Raw genomic sequence first — 5,699 nt, 5'->3', positions numbered from 1 at the left:
AATTTCTTTCTGAGAAAGGCTATTTGTTCAGATGTTTGCAATTTAAAGTTATCCTTATACTACTCTGGTGGGTTATTGGTCCCTTTAATAGCAAATATGCTTGCTTGTTTAGATTTATGTAAGGAAATTGATACTACATTTTTTAAAAAAGAAATCTTTCTTAAATGATGAAAATTCAGTAACCCTGAACTGTATTTACTATGAGCTAAGGCATTTTTTTTGGTTCATCTAACATAGGCCTATACATATATGGTATTACTTTTAATTATCCAAATGCCTGTACAATACTTTGGTCTGAAAAATTGGCATATTTCCTTAGCCAGGGATTCTTTTTTTTTGTAAAGATTTTTTTTTTAATCTATTCATGAAAGACACACACAGAGAGAGAGAGAGAGAGAGGCAGAGACACAGGCAGAGGGTGAAGCAGGCTCCATGCAGGGAGCCAATTGTGGGACTCGATCCAGGCATCCCGGGATCACGCCCTGAGCTGAAGGTAGATGCCCAACCACTAAGCCACCCAGGTGTCCCTAGCCAGCGATTCCTAAATTGGTGATTATATTGCTTTAAAATGTAATTAAAATCTCCTGAGCTTAAAATCTCATTCCCGGGCACCTGAGTGGGCTCAGCGTTTGAGTGCCTTTGGCTCAGGTCGTGATCCTGGTGTCCTGGGATAGAGTCTGGCATCGGGCTCCCCACAGGGAGCCTGCTTCTCCCTCTGCCTATGTCTCTGCCTTTCTCTCTATGTCTCTCATGAATAAAGAAATAAAATCTTTAAAAACAAAACAAAACAAAACATCATTCTGAGGTAATGGCGAAGTTCAGAGCCATGTCACAAGATTTTGGAAGGCAAATCAGACCAGCTGTTTGGCCTGATGTCCTCCCTCAGAATATGTGCACACAGGAAGAATCTAATCAAAATAAATGTCATGTTCAGAAAATAGGAAGATAAACTCCAAGACATCAGCCTATGGGTTGTATGTGAAAATGGGTATGAGGTGGTTACAAGCCATTTCTTTGATGGACATCTCAGGTCCACCTCTCTCACAAACTGGTACTACCTCCACCTTCTACCCACAGATTATCCAGCTGCCCACACAGCAGCTTCTTCCCTCCTTGGCCCCCTCAAAGCAGGACTAAGACAATCATTCTGATCCACCGTACCCTGGAAACAAGTGGGAACCTTATGAAAGAACTGTGCAGGGATCCCTGGGTGGCGCAGCGGTTTGGCGCCTGCCTTTGGCCCAGGGCGCGATCCTGGAGACCCGGGATCGAATCCCACGCGTCGGGCTCCCGGTGCATGGAGCCTGCTTCTCCCTCCGCCTGTGTCTCTGCCTCTCTCTCTCTCTGTGACTATCATAAAAAAAAAGAAAAAGAAAAAAGAACTGTGCAGAATTACCTAAGGTACTTTTCTGAGGAACACTGCAGGTAAACTCATTGAATTGCTTCAAATAACTCAATTTTGGGACAGCAATAAAGGTGTTCTTAATTCATTAATCAAACTTTCCTTGTTTACTGCTAAAATGTTCATTACTGGATTTGGATAGTAGGAAGGAATGATAGTTGGAATGAGGAACTGAAACTGTGCAAGGTTAACAATCATAATAATAGCTACTATGTATTCAGGCCACTGCATGCCAGACTTTAGAGAAAAACACCCTAGAATGAAGAAGCTGAAGTTCAGTGGCCCGAAAACACACATCTTCTCTCAGCAGGGTAAAACCAGAATGTAAGTCTTGCCAGGCCTGACCTGTTCCAGTGCTCTAAATATGTCACCACACTGTCGGTACTAAAAGTTTACTTGCAGGATCTATAATAACTGGTAAGTGCTTTTGAATGAAAATTTGTAAACAGATATCATAATCACCTTGTGCCAGGATTGATGTCATTGTCACTTCTACATGTAAACCTGTGCCTCATGGTCCATGTGACTAACACTGAGGCTCTGTATAAAGACTCTGCCCTAACCAGATAAATTGCAAATCTATTAAAGTCACTCTGGGTAAATTAAATGGAGGCTCTCCAACAATATTCTGTGCAAGAGATCCATTTTATGACAAAACTGCTTTTTTAAATTTTTTTTAAACTGCTTTTTTTTTTTTTTTTAATTATTTTTTCATGAAGGACACAGAGACATAGGCAGAGGGAGAAGCAGGCTTTCCAGAGGAAGTGTGATGCAGGACTCCATCCCAGGACCAACACTCAACCATTGAGCCACCCAGGTGTCCCAACAAAACTGTCTTTTTTCCTTTGATACCCTGATCCTTTTTTTTTTTAATGAATTTTTATTGGTGTTCCATTTACCAACATACAGAAAAACACCCAGTGCTCATCCCGTCAAGTGTCCGCCTCAGTGCCCGTCACCCATTCCCCTCCAACACCCGCCCTCCTCCCCTTCCACCACCCCTAGTTCGTTTCCCCGAGTTAGGAGTCTTTATGTTCTGTCTCCCTTCCTGATATTTCCCAGCATTTCTTTTCCCTTCCTTTATATTCCCTTTCACTATTATTCATATTCCCCAAATGAATGAGAACATACACTGCTTGTCCTTCTCCGATTGACTTATTTCACTCAGCTGATACCCTAATCCTATTTCAGTTCTATTTCCCCAAACTTCAATTGTCTTTTTCCATAGGATATGCACCATTTAGGAAATACAAACATGAGAAATTTTACTTAAATTTTTTTGTTAAGTATATATATATATAAGATTTTGTTTATTTATTCACGAGAGACACAGATTGAGAGAGAGAGAGGCAGAGACACAGGCAGAGGGAGGAGCAGGCCCCAGGCAGGGAGCCCACGTGGGACTGGATCCCGGGTCTCCAGGATCGCGCCCTGGGCTGCAGGTGGCGCTAAGCCGCTGGGCCACCGGGCTGCCGGGAAAGCCACGTTCCTCATGAATTTTAAACACTTCACTTTTGTTTTCGCTCGGTTAAATGTTTATGTCACTGGCTTAAAGAAACCTGAAATCTACTGACTGTCCGGAGGTCCGGAAGGCGCACACACGGCAGGACTGTGGCGTCCCCCCCCCCCCCCCCCCGCGGCTGCCGCCCGAAACGAAACCGCGCGCGGCGGGGACTGCGAGGCGGCGCTGCGGGTCCCTCCCGCGGCAGCACGAGCGGCGCCCTCCCAGGAGGGAAGGCCCTCGGGTGGCGCTTGCCCCGCCTGCCCGGCGGCTCGGTCCCGCGCGGCGCGCACCTGCCCGGGGGCTGGCTCCCTGCGGCCCTGGCCTCGGCGGCGGGCAGGTGCCCCAGCCGGTGTCCTGAATGCACCGCGGCCCACACTGCACGGTGCCCCCGCCCACCCCGCCCCGTCTCCTCGGGCGGCCTCTGCTCTGGGCCCGCAGCGACCATCCCCCCGCACCGATCCCGCTCCCAGGCCGCCCCGAGCTCTCACCTCGCACCCGGGCTCCCCCTCCCAGGATGCCCCCCGGGGCGGAGCTGGGGTCTCGGAGGGGGCGGCCCCTGAAGGGGCGCGGGCGTCCTGGCGTCGGGCCGGCAGAGGCGCGCTCCCCGGGGGCTTCCCGGAGGAGGCGCCGCACCGCGGGCTTCTGGGCGGCAGGTGGGCCGGCCCCAGGGCAGCGCCCCAGGGCGTGTGCCAGTTTACACTGGGCGCCAGGCCACGGGGAGTCACCGAGAGTGCCTGAACCCCGAGGACAATCAGAATCACATTTTTGCCTGATTATTCATTATTTTAATTGTGTCAGATATAGAAATAGAACTCATTCGGAGGAAAATGCCTATCCAGGCCCCACCGGACTCTCGGGAGCAACCCTTCTTTCTTTCACCGTGTTTGTTGTCGTTTTTAGTTTTTTTATTCGTGCTGCTTTCATAACCGTGAATAATCTCACACTCTACTACGATTTAATAATACTAATGATATTAGTAATATCCTCATATTCTCTCACTTGACTTGTTCATGGTAATAGTCTCTACTGACTCCCTGCTGTGATGATTACATTAACCACCTGGGCCCCCCTCTCCGTTTTTTTTTTTTTTTCTCTCTTTCATATTTATGTTGCTATTGTTTCTATTGATTACTATCACCACTTTTTTGTTTTGTTTTTGTTTTGTTTTGTTTTTTTATTTTATGATAGTCACAGAGAGAGAGAGAGAGAGAGGGGCAGAGACACAGGCAGAGGGAGAAGCAGGCTCCATGCACCGGGAGCCCGACGTGGGATTCGATCCCGGGTCTCCAGGATCGCGCCCTGGGTCAAAGGCAGGCGCCAAACCGCTGCCCCACCCAGGGATCCCGACCACTTCGAATAATAGTCTTAAAAATGTCCATTTCTTCCCGAGGTTGCATCTCTTGACTCTCCTCTGTGTGAAATGAATAGCTTCCCATCCTGGCGCCTGCCCTTCCTCCAGCCACTCACCTGTTCGCTTTGTCAAGCTTTGCAGCATGTACAACAAATCCTGCAGAGCTAATTCAGTTTGCCATACTTTGTCTGTAGATTGATTTTTAACATTAAAACCAGATGTCATTTATGACATTAAAAAAAAAAAAAAAAGCAGGACTGTTGCCCATAGTGTGAAGCTGTATGAGGTTAATAATCATAATAACTACTATTTATTCAGGTTAAAACTGAATGCCAGATGTTAGTCCCGAGGAAAATACTCTATAAATAAGGATGCTGAATTCTCTCTGGAATTGTTAAATTCAATATAAAGAATCTATAAATAGAGTCTAGTCTTCCATTTTGAAGTTCATGAATCTGGTTTTGTCTGCACACATATTGTGGATTGTCTCATATTAATTTCATTTAAAGACCAATCCTAAAATAAATAAACAAAAAAACAAATAAATAAATAAATACCAATCCTCCCTCATCATGATCACATTGTAATAACCATCTGATAAAAGGACATTGTTTCTTTACTTACAGATGTTTGGAGCAGCAACATGCACAAGACCCAACCCAAACCAATCCTTGTCACCTCCCACTTGTGGTCAAAAGTACTTGGTTGGAATTGGCACCCAATCTGAGGTGGCTCAATCATGGTCTCTTCTGCTGGGAAATACAAAAAGGAAAGAAAAGAGTGACTTTATTCAAAAAATGAAATTTTGGGGGGTGTCTATAGCTGGCTTTTCATCTCATAGGTAAGAAAAACAGATGAAGTCCTTTACAGAATAGAATAACATAGAAATGTGGAGAAAAGCAGAAACAAAAGAAAGTAATAAAGACACCTGAGATCCTCATTCAAGAAATCTACCTAATACCCCTGTAGTTGTACAATAAATTCCCTCCCTTTTTTTAGGTCTTCGATTTATATTCTAAATGATGCATTCCTTAAATCCAAGTGTTTATTGTACAGTAAGGACACTAGGTTTAGCTGGTCGTGATCTCTGTGTTAAAATTTGAGTTTTATCACTTCCTATTGTTATTTAGGGTAAGTTGCTTAATATTTCTTTTCTTTCTTTCTTTCTTTCTTTCTTTCTTCTTTTTTTTTTTTTTCTTAATATTTCTTGTTTTGTTTTTCTCTTCAGAAAGATAATGCTAATTTACATTTCTATCAGCAGCATTAGTTCAGGCTGCTATAACAAAATACCATAGGCTGAGGTGGCTTATAAAGAAAAGAGATTTATTTCTCATAGTTTTAGGGGCTGGATGTCCAGAGTGCCAGTTTGGGAAAGTTCTGGTAAGAACATACTTCTAGGTTGCAGACAATGCACTTCTCTTTGTATCGTCACATGGTAGAGA

This window comes from Vulpes lagopus, chromosome 20 (genome assembly GCF_018345385.1).
Source record: "Vulpes lagopus strain Blue_001 chromosome 20, ASM1834538v1, whole genome shotgun sequence".
NCBI classification, from domain to species: Eukaryota; Metazoa; Chordata; class Mammalia; order Carnivora; family Canidae; genus Vulpes; species Vulpes lagopus.
This window is presented reverse-complemented; position numbering follows the sequence as displayed.